The sequence below is a fragment of the Elephantulus edwardii genome, unplaced genomic scaffold (genome assembly GCF_000299155.1).
Source record: "Elephantulus edwardii isolate Elephantulus edwardi_28Jun2011 unplaced genomic scaffold, EleEdw1.0 scaffold00015, whole genome shotgun sequence".
In the NCBI taxonomy this organism is placed as follows: domain Eukaryota; kingdom Metazoa; phylum Chordata; class Mammalia; order Macroscelidea; family Macroscelididae; genus Elephantulus; species Elephantulus edwardii.
Genome location: NW_006399765.1, coordinates 16,743,040 through 16,759,686, shown reverse-complemented (window position 1 = coordinate 16,759,686; position 16,647 = coordinate 16,743,040).

Below are 16,647 nucleotides of genomic sequence, written 5' to 3'. Positions count from 1 at the left end.
TGACGAGTACATTTGAACTCACTCTACAAAAGTGAGTTATAGATAGGGAACTCTGGTGCCTTAGTGGTGAGGAACTGCTCTTCTAATCCAAAGGCAAGCAGTTCGAGCCTCCCAGCTGCCCTGTGGGAGAAAGATGGACCGTCTTCTCCTGTGTGATTTACTGCTTCTGAAAACTCGCTGGAGGATCAGCTATGAGTCAGTTCTGACTTGATGGTATACAACAACAATAACAACAACATATAAAAGTGTTTTTTTTCTACATATAATCAATATGAAAAGCCTTCATGAAATACCTTACATTTTTTTCACACCAAGTCTGAAATCCAGCATGTAGTTTATACTTATTGTACATTTCACTTTAGACAACCCATGCCTGTTGTCACTGAATTGATTCAGACTCAGAGACTCCATAGGACAGAGTAGAACTGGTCCATGGGATTTCCACAAATCTCTGTAGAAGCAGTCTACCACATCTGCCTTCCACAGAGCAGCGGCTGCGTTCAGACCACCTTTTGGTCAGCAGCTGGGTGTTTAACCACGAACTACCTTTTCAGTTTAGGCAGTTGTTGTTTTGTACTGTGGAGTTGGAATTCACGCAGAGCTGATCCTCCCACGGGTTTTCAGAGGCAGTAAATTGCGTGGGAGGAGATTGACAAACTTTTTCCTGAGGATCAGCTGGTGGATTTGAACCGCCTGCCTTTGGGTTGGCAGTGCAGCTCCTTACCACTAACCCACCAGAGCTCCCATCAGTTTAGACAAGATAATTTTAAAATGTCCAATAGCCACATGTGGCTCGTAATTACTGGAGTGGACAGTGTGGTTCTATATCCTCTCCTAGAGTTCTATAGAGGGATTACAGTAGCTTTGTGTGTAAACTTGCTTGGGCGATGCTGTGAGGTTGTTTGGTCAAGCACTAATGTAGATGTCACATGAAGGGATTTTGCAAATGCAGTTAAGCTCTGCAGTGAGTGGACTCTTAAGTGAAGGACACACCTTAGTCTTCAAACTGGCATCGTTATTCCTCAGTAATTTAAAGAGGTCCCTAACTGTGGAAGTTTGAGGACTAAGATGCTTCTGATTCAGGCCATGATCTTTCCCATCACCTGCTAGAGCTGGACAATGAATAGGGATGACAGAAGAAGAATTGACGCCTTTGAGCTGTAGTTTTGGAGAAGAGCACTGAACATCCCATGGACGGCCAAGAGAACAGACAGATATGTCTTGGAGAGGGTGCAGCTGGAGTGCTCTTTGGAGGCAAGAATGATGAGGCTTCGCATCACATATTCTGGGCATGTTGCTGGGAGGGGCTGTTCCTTGGAGAAGGACATGATGCTGGGAAGGGTGGACAGTCTATGAAGGAGAGGAAGACCCTTGACCAGGTGGATTAACATGGTTGCTGCCGCAGTGGGCTCTAATGTGTCAGGAAGTGTGCGGATGGCGCTGGATAGGACAGGGTTCAGATCTGTTGTTCATAAGGTCTCTATGAGTCATACTCAGCTCGATGGCACCTAACAACAACAACAACGTGAAGGATGTGACCCTTGATAATTTGGTGAGACCTCATCTAATCTATTAAAGTCTTAAAAGAAATTGGATCCTGAGATATAACTTTCAGTCAATAACGGACAGGCCTGTACGGTGACCAGTAAGTAACCCCAGGGAGGAGCTCATGCCTTAGAACAGTCAACTACACAAGATCAGAAGGGGCAGCGTTTGCCCATGGTGAAGAGAGCGCAGAGGCAGGAAGGAAGAAGGTAAAAAGATGAGTGGAAACGAGAATCACAGAGAGGAAAGGGGAAGAGGGCTGTTACAGTGTGGTGGGTAAACAGTATCATAACCCAGAATGTGTGTGAACGATTGAATGGAGTAACAGTCTGCTCCATAAACATTCAATGAGACCACAACAAAAAGTAAACAAAGAGCAAACCTCGAATTCTTCTAGAAGAGGGAAAGAGTGCTAACTGTCGTCCCCTGGGCTGCCAGAAGAACAAATGTGTGTCTCGGAGAAGGTGCAGTCAGGGTGCTCCATGGAGGCAAGAATGACAGTGCTTCATTTCACATGCTTTGGGTATGTCACGAGGAGAGGCTGGTCCTTGGAGAGGGACATCATGCTTGGAAAGGTGGAAGGTCAGTGAAAGGGAGGAAGACCTTTGATGAGACGGCTTGACGCAGAGACTACACCAGTGGGTCAAGTGTGTCAGAGATGGTGAGGACGGTACGGGATAGGACAGAGTTCAGATCTGTTATTCACAGGGTCACTAAGAGTCATACTCAACTTGACGGCACCTAACACAACAACAACAACAACTCTATTGCATAGCTACCCTGCTGGGGTTTTCAGCCTGCCACCTCTGCTGTGAATTTTGGACTTGGAAGCCCTCACAACTGCATGAAGCAATTCCTTAAAACAGTCCTCTCTCTCTGTGTCTGTCTCCCTCCACCCTGTTGTTTCTCCTTCTCTGCTAGCCCTGACTAATACAAGCTCCAGTCGCACACATTAACTCATACTGGCTTCTTTCCCTTTCCTGTCTCAGTCCCTTCTTCCCAGTTGGGAGTTCTTAAAAATCACTACCCACACTGTTGTAAAACGGGACTGACATCGGGGTTGAGGGAAGACAGAGAAGGAGGGGAGGAATGATGTATATTGCATTGAAACAGATGAGGGAGAGAACTGTTTAAAAGGGATATATGAATGGGTATTCTTGTCATTACAGAAGTCCAGAGTGAAAGCTGCACAATGGAGTGGACTTGGGGGGTGGTATTGCACCACAATGAAGAGTTTTTCTTTCTTTTCAAGGAGAAGAGTGAATTGGGGGAGAGGGGGCCAGTAGGGAGAAAAGTGTTAACAATGAATTGATGGAAACCCTAAATCTCTGTAAACGTTCATTAGAATTCATTTTTTAAAAAAGAATACCAATGATAAGTTACTTTGAAAAAAAAAATATCACTGCCCAAAGAAGGGTCTGTGTTTAGGAGTACTCCCCTAAGACAGGTGATCTGGTGGCACAGTGTGTTAAACGCTGAACCACTAACCAGTAACGTAGTAGTTCAGACCCACTAGAGCCTCTCTGTGGGTGAGGCCCTCTGTTTGTGGAAAGCTTTACAGCCTTGGAAACCCTGTGAGGCAGTTCTGCTCTGCCCTAGAAGATCCTGTGAATTGGAATCCACTTACTGGTAGTGAGTTTAAATGGATTTCCTAAGATAAGCAGCTGTGCAACCAGGGGTGCTAGTTAGCAGTAGGACCCATGAGAAAAGTAAAAGAAAAAAAAGAAAAAGGTGGTTGGGACAGCCCTGGAGCCATTCCGTCCTTCGCAGTTATGTAGTGAGCTGCCAGGCAGTGCCATGCTAGGCACAGCCTAAAGGAGAACAGGTACTACATCCCCTCACAGGGGCTCCAGGCGGGTGCAGAATGACGGCCTGGTGGGCAGCTGCACGAGGACTCCAGGAAGCCGACCAGGATTTCAATCACGTGCTGTCTGCACCCAGCCCAGCCTATAGATGCTGCCATCCATGATTCATCTGTGCCTCGGCGAAGCTTCTCACGTTGTTAATTGCCTGTCTCCCATGGCACGCCGCTCCCTAAAGCTGCAAATCAAGGTTTTTGTGACATTTCTTCACCAGCACTGACTTGTGATTAGGTTGTTGTTCCTAAAAAAGGTCCATCCCTCATCATCTTTGCAATTTCCCCTTGATTTTCTTGTTTGGCAAATTGCGGTTCTCCAGATAAAGACCGGGCTTGAAATCTGCTCACTTTCCCCTCTCATTACTCAGCTGGAAAACACACCTAAGACTCCTGTTTCTGGAAGGGACCACGGAGACCATATGACTCAATGCCTCATTTCAGAGATGGGAAACAGAGAACTAGAAAGGAGAAACTGCTTGTCCAAACTCATACAGCAGCACAGTAGGGCAGCCTGAGGTTGAAAGAATGTACTGAGGAGGGTCTTTGTGCTCTGCAGTGCCTCTCCCTGTCACCTGTTGTAATCTAGTGTATCACCCCATTCAGCCAATAGCCGAGGCCAATGCTGTTTTGTCAGCAGACATATGTAACTGTTTTTAAGAGCAGATTCTGCTCCAGGTAAGAAGGGTTCCTTCTCTTGGTGGGAGAGGTTCTGAATGCACCTGCAGCTTTTAGGGGTGCCTACATAGTGGTTAAGGTGCGTCTGACACAGGCTGTGGTCTTTGCAATCACTTGTTATGCATCAGAGAGTTGGACAATGACTAAGGAGGATAGAAGGAGAATCGATGCCTTTGAGCTGTGGTGCTGGAGAAGAGTATTGAATGTACCCTGGACTGCCAAGAAAACAAACAGATCCATCCTGGAGAGGGTTAAACCAGGCTACTCCTTGGAGGCAAGGATTCTGGGGCTTCATCTGACATACTTTGGACATGTTGCCAGGAGGGACGGGTCCTTGGAGAGGGACATCATGCTTGGGAGGGTGGAGGGACAACGCAGGAGGGGAAGACCCTCTATGAGGTGGATTGATTCAGTGACTAGGGTAATCGGGATGGATGTGTCAGAGGCAGAGAGATCGGCACAGGACAGAGCACAGTTTAGGGCTGTTGTACACAGGGTCGCTGTGAATCGCAAGCAACTTGACGGCACGTAACAACAACAACAACACATAGTGGTTAGGCTTGGGTGAGTGTCATGGATTGTGTCCCCACCCCAAAAGCACGTGTGGGCTCAGCTAGTCTGTGATTCTTTATGATGGTGATGAGGCTGGATTAGAGGCTGTTATGTAATGGTATAACCATCCCGATGATATGATCTGAGATTTGACCAGCCAAATCAGTTGTGAGGAGTCTGGGGGGGAATGCAGCACTCTCAGTCCCATCACATCCCTGATATGGTGTAGGAGGAATTTCCCTGGGAGGTGGGCTGCATCACCATTTTGTCTTCCAAGAGAGCAAAGGAGAGAGACTGGAACAGAAAGAAAAGGAAACTGCAGTTACTATTAAAAGGAAAGAGCTGGGGGTGCATCCTGTCCTTTGGACCCAAGGTTCCTGTGCTAAGGAACGCCTAGAACCAGGAGACACAGAGACAAAGCCTTCCGTTAGAGCTGGCACCGTGAATTTGAACTTCTAGCTTTATGACTTGGGGGGGAAGTAGATTTCGGTTTGTTGGGGCCATCACTTGTTACATTTCTGTTGTGAGTCTCCTGGCTTCTCTAAGTATCAGTTTCTACTTCTTCAATGTGCAGATTACGGCCACTTTAAATGTGGTACATTAATTTTCTTTGAGTGTAAATAAGCCCTCGTTCAGGCATGCAAATTTATCCGTCTTCAACACTTTCCCAGCTGCCCCATGGCCTCTGCATTTGAACCTCCCTTCATTTTTCTCGAACCTTCAATCATGCCTTTGTCTTCCTACCTCTGGGCTTTTTTCTACATTGTTTCCTCTGCCAACAGAACCTTTTGCTTCTGCTTGATGATACACAAAACATAGACACCTCACACACCCTTCTTCAACTGCTAATGTCCACACATCCTTCAGATCTTAACTCAGGAGTGTCATATTCACATATTTCTTTGAGATCTCTGTGTCAGCTTTTCATGACCCTCTCCTTGGTGTGATTACCTGATTCTGGTCTGTTTTGTATCTTCTCCATTAAGACAGGCTCATTGCTGTATTTCCAGCATTATTACACACACATGCGTGCGCGTGTGTGTGTTGGTTTATTTACAGAGTTCATATACATTGTTTTCACATATATTTTTGATGTTTGATTGTTGACAGTTTAAAAAACTTGTCTATTTACTCTTTAAATAGTTATTTTATTGTTCCTGTTACGTAGCATCCAGTCAGAACAGAATCCTAACTGACCTTCCGACAGGTTTTCAGCAGGTAAATCACACGTCTTTCTTCCCTGGAGCTGCTGTTGGATTTGAACTGCATTCCTTTTGGTTGGCAGGACAACTCTTTACCACTAAGCCATTACAGCTCCCCTTAAACTTAGTAGGAGGGAAAGCTATTAGGATTTCTTATAGTAGTGGTGGTTGTTGTTATGTGCCGTCGAGTCATTTGTGACTCATAGCGACCCTACGTACAACAGCCCTAAACCCTGTTCTATCCTGTGCCAATCGCACTGTCTCTGACATTCCCATCCTGATTACCCCAGTCCCCGAATCAATCCACCTCATAGAGGGTCTTCCCCTCCTGCGCTGTCCCTCTCCAAGGACCTGTCTCTCCTTACAGCATGTCCAAAGTATGTCAGATGAAGCCCCAGAATCCTTGCCTCCAAGGAGTAGCCTGGTTTCACCCTCTCCAGGATGAATCTGTTTATTTTCTTGGCAGTCCATGGTACATTCAATACTCTTCTCCAGCACCACAGCTCAAGGGCATCAATTCTCCTTCTATCCTCCGTAGTCATTGTCCAACTCTCTGATGCATAACAAGTGATTACAAAGACCATGGCCTGTATCAGGCCCACCTTAGTCTCCAGAGAGATACTGTTGCTCTTGAGTACTTTAGAGAGGTCCCTAACAGCAGACTTTCCCATCGCAGTACGTTCTTATAGTGGAGACAGTGTAATTCTCATTGCTGTCCAGTTAGAACCAGCTCATAGCTTATCCCCCATTGGTTCTCCAAGGCTGTAAATCCTGCAGAAGGAGATAGTCCGTCTTTCTCCCAAGATGCTCCTGGTGGACCTGAACTGCCAGAGATGCTTGGCTCGCAGTACAGCTGCTTTGGGATAGCAGTTCCACTCATGATGGACTCTGCCACCAGACCAGATAGCCCATTTGTCTTTCTCGCCTTTCTTACTCCCTTAGAGCTAGACACGACCATGGGACTATTCTGATCAATAAAATATGAGAGGAAGTCATGAGTGTCTCTTCTGAGATAGGACAGGTCCACTTTCATTTAGCTCTTTCCTTGTCATGTGGATATAGAAGCCTATGTCTCTGGTGGTGCAGCTTCAAGGTGGTGAAGACATTATCAGTCTGAGTGACTGTCAAGTTGAACAGGCTCACTTCAGATATTTATTATGACAAAGAAATACATTTTCCTCTTGTAAAAGAAGTAATTTTGAGCTTGTTTGTTATGCAGCATAATGTCGTTTACCCTGACTAATCCTAATTTTGCAGATTAAGCATAACCATGGAGAGGGAGCTCTGGGCTAAGAAGCTGCACTGCAGTTCCAGAGGCACACAGTTCGAATCTCTGAGGGAGAAGGATGGGCTGTCTCCTCCCATGTGATTTGCTACTTCTGGTAACCCACTGGTGGATCAGCTATGAGTCGGTTCTGACTCCACGGCACATAATGGAACAGCACAGAGAAGAGAGGGGACATAGGCAGTGTCACGCTGAGATGATGTCATAGTTGAGAGTTTGTTTCTTCTGCTCCGTCGCATGAAGTGGCGGGGACGTGGGGAAGGCCCACTGTAAATGGTCATTCAAATGGTGAGATTTCTAAGGTGTTTGCTCAAAGATCTGATCTAGGATTCTTTGGGATTTCTTTGAAAGGTTGGGTCAAGGTTTACAAATCTGTGGTTATCTCGGTCTAAAGGGAGAAAGAGGACAATAAAATTAATAAATAGATGAAAAGGAAATAAGCAAAGGAGAAGATTTGAAGATCTTTAAACTGTCTGGTTTTTAGTCTCTTCCTTTATATCTGACATTTATCAAGACTATGTCACCCCAGTCCTGGTTCGGGTTCTTCGCTTGGTGAGGGTCTGCTGGGGTGGGGGTGGTGGTTAAAGGAACGGTGAATGCTCACATTTGTCATGTATCAAGAAAGTTTCAAAGCTCTACCTGAAATATCTCGGAAACCTTAAGAACTCAGTAGAGCATTAATTACTATTGTCACCCCTTTTTTACAGATGAAGGAATTGAGGCACAGAGGGGTTATGTGATTTGTCCAGGGTTACTCTACCGGTAGTGGTCGGGCCTGCATTTGAATCTTGGTCATCTATCTCAAGAGGCTGTTTGCTTAGTAACTACAGCAAGGACCAAAGAGATTACTTTTAAAGGGAGAAGTGACTTTTGAAAATGCAACAAGATTTTACCTTTTTCTTTTCTTTCTTTCCTTTTGTGGGGGGGTGAGGGACTTAACATTATGTGAATTTATTGGATTTATAAAAGCAACGGTTTTAGTTAAAGAAAATTGGTTTCCTTTTCAAAATGTCATGTTTCTCATTTTCTTTCAGCATCTTGGGCTTTTTCTAGCTCCCCTCAGCTCCGAAGTCATTCAGAAGGATGCTTCACAATTAGAATGCTGGAACTCTTACCAGCCAATTTGAGTTTTATGATTTGTTCAAAAGGACACTTCAATAAAGCCAGGAATCGGTTGTGAAAGTAGAGGAATAAATGGAAACACAGAGGTAAGAGGAAAAGAAGCCAGTGTGGGGCAGTTGGGCATTCCCCAGGATGGGGGGCTTCATTTTCCCACCCATGGACCATCCACCCAGCTGTCCATCTTTCATAGATACCGTCATCCTCATCCGTCCTCCATCCACATGTCCTATCACTCATTCTTACCCTGAACATCTTTCTTCTTCCTTTTCTCTTTTTCTCCCCCTTCCTAACTCATCATTGAATCATTGGCATTTTCTTTGGCTAATTGGCTCAGTTATTTTTTTAATAAACACTGAGTACACATTACAGTCAGTCTGATACTGCAAGTCATAGAAGAATGCTGGGAATTAGAAAACAGGGGCTCTTCTTTGTCGAGGTGAAAGGGCCCATAAAGTAGTAAGCCTGTGTCCAGAAGCAACTTGGATAGACATGCCATGTGGATATGGAGACCTTATGTTCCAAGTGGATTATTCCAGATACAAGCTAGAGCCAAGAGTGATAGAAAAGACATTGGAAGAGCAAGGAGGGCCTAGACTCCAAAGGGCCTAGAATGCCCTGCTCAGAAGGGTGGAGTGTTGCAGGAATGTCATTGCATGTACTTGGAGGAGTTGAAGCTGGAAAGAGGGTGGACTGGAACTGTGCACATGGACCTTTCTTCTTAGTGTATAGGCCACGGAGTAGCAGCATCAGCGTCACTTGGGAGCTTTTAGGAATAGAGGACCTTGGGATACATGGCAGATCTACTGAATCAAATCAAATCTACAGTTAACATTCTGTAGTCAACTCTTACAAGCATTGAAGTTGGTGAAGTGTTGTTTTAAAGAGAGGGGTGGAACGCTATTGCTTCTGTCATCACATACCTCCTCCCTCTATCAGATCAGCACAGAACTGACTCATTGTCAGGCTTTGCATACATGATGGTTGAGCGTCATTCCTTCTGCTTCCTCGTCTCCCATCTAAAGTAGGATTCCTAACCTTTGTCTTCTGCACAGACCCTGCCCTCCGCCTCCATCAGTCTGGTGAAGCCTATGGACTTGTGTTTCATATAAAATTTGGAAATGCATATCAAGTACATAGAAATCCAAGGAAATGAGCTATATTGAAATAAAGCTATTGAAATGTTAAGAAAACAAATTTGTGACAGTGTAATAAATGTGCTTCTTTATTAACACTTTAAATGTCAAGCAAGCAGAGGGTTTAATAATTACTGTGATTCCAAAGGAATGTTGAATGTAAATGGTATTTCAGAATAGCTAATATCTACATCAACTGTTAGGTGGGATGAAAATATTCATGATGCGTATTGATGAAAGCTTCAGCTACTGTTAATACCACTGTGGTTTGTTGCCTACGTGGATCCAAGAAGAAATACTAAATTTTAGTCAGAGATTAATTTAAAAAAGATGTAAATGTGTCAGAGATGATGAGGATGGCAAAGAATAGGAGAGGGTTGAGGTCTGTTTTTCATAGAATCATTATAGTCATACTCGACTCGACAGCCTCTAACAATGACTTTTTCTGTGCCCACATTCTTGGACCCCTGAATTTTACCCATTGATTTACAGGCCACAGGTTAGGAAGCCCTGCTCTCAAAGCTTTGGATAACATGTGCTTATTTTTAATTGGGAACCGAAGGAAAATTAGATTTGTTTTGAGGAGTTTTTGCAGAGTCTGCAAGAGTCATTGAGATAATTGAAGGCACCCTGGAGTTGCCCAAAACCTCAGCTGGGACCCTGGTGGCTGATGGATTTATAGGGAAAACTGTGAATGGGATGTTGATGGCCTATAATCTCTCTAATAGAAAAAAAAATCCACCACACCAACTTACATTATGTGACATGGCTCAAAGGTGGGCCTGGATTTTTCAATTATTAGTAATGACATTCAAATTTATTCAGACCCCAAATACTGACCCAGTGCCAGGGTGAGGAAGGAAGAAATAGAAATGAAAATGAAGGAACACAGAAAGGAAACCAATTACACATGACCTTTGGGAAATTAATTTTCAGCCACCAAGAGTATGTGAGTCCATCTGGAAATAGCCAGCATTTCCACATGGTTCAGAACCTATATAAGCAAATGAAACCCAGGAGTAAGACTAATGCTAGAAGAAAAGGCATTTCGAGCATAAGCCACAAAGATTTTGACGAGGTTTATAATTTTTTGGATCATTTTCCCCTGTCACTGTAAAACCTTCCCAACACAGAAGGGAATCTCTTCTTCTGTGTTCCCTTCTAAAGGATCTGAAAGCAGACGTTGACTGTTGGGCCCTTGCCAACGCTCTGTCAGAGCAGAATGTTGCCCCAGGAAGGCAGAGGCTGGGGCCCTTTCATGTTTTTATGGAACTAGGACCAACCCTTGTCTCTCATGTGAGAGACAGGCTTTTGGAATGGGTACCCTGTGGGAGCCAACTTTAGTCAGGATGAAAGCCCGATGATGGCTTGAGGGACACTCCCATCCTGATTCTCTTTAACTGTCAGAAGTTGATAGTGCAAAGGTGAGAGATCCAGGCAGATGTGGTTCTTTAAAGCCCTCCTGACAGGCTGCAGACTTACATCTCTGTGAGGCAGTGTGGGACTGGAACCTTCCTGAGGACCTCGGAGAACAGAAATGAGAAGCCCTCTGGGGCACCGGGCCAGTGCGCATTTTCCTGGTTTTGGACTGGACCCACCATACAGAGCTCCAGGAGGAGAGATTCCTGGTATTGAACGGCGCACTGAAAGGCCTGTGTTCTCCTTTGAAGGTCAGGTTGCACCACAAATGAATCATGTCTAAGGTGAGACTCTGGATTCTTCCTCTCTTCCCTCCTAGGGTGAAGCTAGGGTGAAGCTAGAGTCTCAGATGTGATCTTCTCCTCCGCTTCTTGGATCCATCCCATCCCTACAGCCTCTCATTTTTGCCTCCCAGTTACCTGCAATATATCATTTCTTCCCATCTCTACCACCATTGCTTATTTTGGGCACAGTCAACTTTTTCTTTTTTTGAATTTTCTTTTTTTTTTTAAATTATTTTTTTTTGTGTGTTCCATCAAATCAGATCTGACTGGTACAAGTGGACAGTCAACCTTTTCTAAGAATTTGGGACCCAGACAATTGCATTGATCTTATCATTTGATTCCTTGTCCTACTGTGTCCTATTTGATGCGTTTTCCTGTGATTATGTTTATAAGGAGAGGAATCCCATTGACTGACTGACTGTCCAGTGTATTTCAATTTGTCAAGAGATTAATTAATCTCCTAATTATTTATTGGGTCTTGGGAAGTTCTCCTTGGCAGAAGGAGCATGGTGGCGTGAGCGCAGGAATCGTGGCAAGCTTTTGGAGTCGAGTGCTTTTTTGGGCATGTGTTTGACGTGCAGGTGGTATAGCACTGGTCTGTGCGTTGCTGTACAGAGGTAACTTGTGGTTGCTGTGATGCTGAAGCCTGTGACAGTGATGTGCCAATCATGGTAATGGGTACCCATGGTGGACAGTGTTGGCTGGAGCTTCCCAACTAAAACAAGCCTGGAAGCAGGAGCGGCATCCACTTCCGAAATGACTTGCCTCTGGAAACTCTGTGTAAGAACAGTGCTCAGGCCGTTCGTTCATAGGGTCGCTATGAGTCGTCCACGACTCAACGGCACCAAACAACAACAACAACAGTTATTTATTGAGCACATACTATTCATAAATGCTCCGAGCTCTGTTTTAAACATGACAAACTTGGACATGGGATTGCACTGTGTCTCAAAGCACTGAATGTTAAGGGAGCATCTCAAAAGTTGAGTAAACTATGATTATTGATTTTTTTTAGATATAAAAAACTATGGTGAAGTTTAACCATTTTTCATTTTCATTGTAAAGAACAACTTCTTCAGATGGAACGCTTTGGAAAGTGAAACTGTCTCTGTAAAGTAACTACCATCCCAAGTGAACACGAACATGTAATCATATTTGCTTCAAATCTTGCTTAAAAAAGACACGTAAACGCTACACTTGATATTGAAGTCCTCTTTGTGTCACTTCCCAATCTCATTCTCCCAGGTAACCACAGCCCGAGGTTGATACACTTTCCCTGCTCATATTTTAGTACCTTATTTACATATGGATGTACTCATAATCTCTCTATTTTTATATTTGTGAACAAAAAATTAACATAAGTGATATCATGCTGTAAATATTCTGCAACTGGCTTTTTTAAACTTAAACATTATGTTCCTGAAATCTCTTCATGCTGATATATAGAGATCAAGTGCATCTGTTTTAATCGCTGGATTGTGTTTCTGTTTATGAACACATCATAGTTTACTTGCGGTTTTTCTATTAAGGGACATTAAGCTTGTTGGTTCTCCCACCCCCACCCCTTTTATTGACAAATGATACCACAGTAAAATCTATACACTTCTCTCTTTGAACACAGGATTCTTCCTCTATTCTCTCCTAGGGTGAAGATAGATGTGATCTTCTCCTCTGGTTCTTTTATCCATCCCATCCCCACAGCCTCTCATTTTTGCCTCCCAATTATCTTTGCAATCAGTCTATTTCCATCTCTGCCACCTTTGCTAGTTCTGGGCACTTATCTTCTTAATATTTTTGTCTTTGGTCTTTGGCAGATATTGACAGAATATCTCTTAGTAAAGTCCTGGAGCTGGGAATCAGATGACTTGGATTCAAGTTCAATTCTGGTATCAACTTACAGCATAAACATGGTTTTGCCCTTCCTTGATCTCAGTTTCTCCATCTTTGAAATAATGGCCTGAACCGTTAGAGCATCCTCTTCTTAAGATGGTTAGACAATGTTTGGTGGAAATATTTCTGCCTGGGAGTGAAAGAAACCACTCTGCTATGGGCTTGCTGTCAGCCTGGAGAACTTTGCAGAAGGAAGTTCATATTTTGGGGTATCTGTTATATTTGGGCACTTTTGGTTTTCATTTTACCTGTTGTCAAGGAGATTAAACAGCTAGTTCAAGACTAGTGAGTAGAAAATGTTGGAACTGGGATTTGAACTGAGATCTGGGGGATTCTAGTGTCTGAGTTATGTCCACCATCCAAGCTATTCCTGGTTGTTTTTTCCCCCCATAGAGCAAGTTCCTTTCTCATTTACTGTAATGGCATTTCTGAGCGTCTCAATGGCTAGGCTGCTGATGCCAAGGTGCTGCCGGTATGAACCCGACACTGTGCCTCGGGAATGCAGAGCTAAGCCTCTTAGAGATGAGAAGAAGCTAAGAGAGAGCCTTCCTATGGAGGGAAAGTGAGGAATGGATGGGACACAATTAGAGGCAGAGGGCGTCCTCACAACAGCTTGGAGCCTGACGGCATTTATCCTCCGACCACAGCTAATGAACCAGTGAGGAAATGACATCAATAAGAAGCAAAGTAAACATCAGTTCCAGTTAATTTGTAAGCACAGCTGCCTGCCTTCTGCGTTCACTTTCCGACTCACATTATGAATTGCCTCCCTGGAGAAGCCACCCTCCTCCCTGAAAAAAGGCCCAGAGCCAAAGAAACCAACTTTTAATGAAGTAGCATCTTTCAGTCGAAGGACAGCAACTTATCTCTGGGTCCTAGCTCTGTGGTGACACAAATTCTCTGAACTGCCCAATCTCACTCAAGGTTAGTAATTAAGGCGTAATTGAAATGAAATTAATTGCAATAAATGTGTAATTAGCACAACCATTGATTAAGGACATTTGAAATGCAGCCTGTGCATGAGACATTGATTGCTATGCTTTTTTGATAAATGTAATTGCAATGACATCTTTTGTTACTCCAGAAGGTCTTTTTTCTTTGGTGTGTGTAATATATTTGAGTTTGGTGGTTTTTTAAAAAAAGATTGTATTTCCACTATGAGGACTGGCCTCAAAACCATCTGATTTCCTGCAAATCAGAGATGTAAAGAAAATCTTTGAGGCCCCGGTTGTGTTGAGAACAAGCTCTTTCCCCCCAGATTTCATGTAGGATGTATTTTAGGGAAGCCCTTCGCCCATGTGGCATCTTTGTGCAAATTAGGAAAAGGCACGTATCTACTCTTTCTTTGGGAAAACAGCCTGTGCTAGGGTGTACAGCTGAACAGATTGAGAGTGGATTGCATTTCAAGCCTTACTCTTCCATTCCACTGGACACTTGTACAGAGAACAAATTTTACAATTACTCACACAACCTTGGTATCTTTCTTATGTAGAGGAAGGTGAAAGAGAAGTAGAGAAAGACCCTTAAGGCTAGAACCTTGTTGAATGAGCAGGCCTGCAGATCTTGGTTGCTTCCCTCTTCCCAGATGCTTGGTTGGAGGGATACTATGCAGAAATTGTCATCTAGAATGTTAAGATTTCAGCAGTAGCCAAGAGGAAAAGAAGGTAGGATTGGACTAGGTGTGGCCTGGAGGAGTGAGATATATTCAGATAATAGGATTGTGTGGAAGGCATGTGGCCGTCATGGGGAGCTCTCCATGATTTTGACTACAGTATCAGAAGACACATCATGCCCTTAGAGCTGTCAAGCTGGTGTTGATATGTACGAATCGGGTGTGATGGGTGAGCAGGTCTACCAGATAAAATCCACTAGGGCTAGATTTCTTGAGTTCTAGAGTAAGCGTGGGGGATATGGGCAGCGAGTGGGTTCAACTCTGAATTGGTGGAGAGGAGCAAGCCTTGCCTTGGACAGGGCTGACTCCAGGCTTGGTGGGTTATGTAGGAGTTGAGTTGAATGTTGGATGAAGACTATATCCCAATTCTTAGAGTGTGAAGTGAAATGACCAGTCATGAGAGGTTCCCAGTCCTCTGTGTGTGAAGTGAAATGACCAGTCATGAGAGGTCCCACAGGCTTCTCCATGTATCCAATCCTCAAACAGAAGTTTGTTAATTTCTTCAGTCATTGACTTTTCAATTCTTTCACTCAGTAAAAATATTTGTTGGGTAACACCTGTGGGCAGATGCTGTACTTAGATGCTAGGAGAAAAGTGATGACTCCATCTCTGCCCTTATGGTAGTAAAACAGAATGGAACACGTAAGTTTTAATAATCGCATAGACTTCTGTGTCTCCTTGCCAGGTGGACCCAGTGCTCTGAAGGTGTGCTAGGCACCACCTGTTTGCCACCTCCAGATTCATGACCTTTCCTCCTCAGTCTTCCTCCGTGTGTTAGAGGCTGATCCCTGTGAACTCTTTCCGATGGCTCTTCTGTCTTCTGGGCTCGGCCAAAAGGGGCCTGGTAGGAGAGTGGAGGATGTGAGGAAGGTGCATTTGCTGTGCTCCCTCTCCCAGATCATCGTGGGCTGTCTCTGTCTGTACTGAAGGGCACATGTCACCACTCACAGGTTCTGGTAGGAGCTACCTCCCTTGCTCCTCTGGGCCAGAGGTGCTAACGGTGTCTGCTGTTGCTTTGGCTGAAGTACGCTCGCCTTTGTATTTCCCTTACCCTGCCTTAAACAATAGACTTCCTTTTAAATTCTCCTCCATTCCCCAGCCTTTCCATGCCATTTGTTTTCCTCTGGATCCTCTCTGGGCTGGTGGAAGAAGTACAGGGACCATGAAGAGGGGACAGCAGCAGGAACTGACTTGGTGGGAGTCAGGGGTGCGTTCGTATAGCTAGAGCTGAGATCGGAAGGATGAGTGAGGATTAAGCAGGTATGGGAATCTCAGTTTCCGTATCTGACTTTTGCAGTGCTCTCCTGACAGGCCATCTATTCTCTCATCTCTACATTTTTATATTTTTTAAATTAATTTCAATGAACATTTACAGAGATTTTGGATTTCCATTCATTCGCTGTTGCACTTTTCCCCCGTGCCACCGCACCCCCCCCCAGTTCGCTCTTCTCCTTGAAAAGCAAAAGAAAAAACTCCTTCATTGATATACAATCCCCGCCCTTGCACCTCCCCACCCCCACCCTGAGTATACTCCACTCTGCAACCCTCATTCTGAACTCTTATGATAATCATAATGCCCTAAAATATATTAATTTTAAACTGTCTCTTCCTCATCTGTTTCAATGCAGTATACATAATTTATCCAGTTTTTCTCAGTCTTACCCCCACCTTGATGTCAGCCTCATTCAACAGTGGCACCATACAGTATTTGTCCTTTTGTGACTGAGATATTTCACTCAGCATAATGTCCTCCAGGGTCACCTATTTTGAATATTGCATGAGTTCCTTGTTTTTCAATACAGCATAGTATTCCATTGCTTGAATATACCACAGCTTCTCTATCCATTCGTTTGTTGATGGGCACTTAGGTTGTTTCCAACTCCTTGCTATTGTGAACAAAGCCACAATAAACATGGGTGTGCATATATCTACTCGGATGTCAGTTATGGTCTCTTTGGGATATATTCCCAGTAGTGGAATTGCTGGGTCAAAAGGTGTCTCTATTTTCAA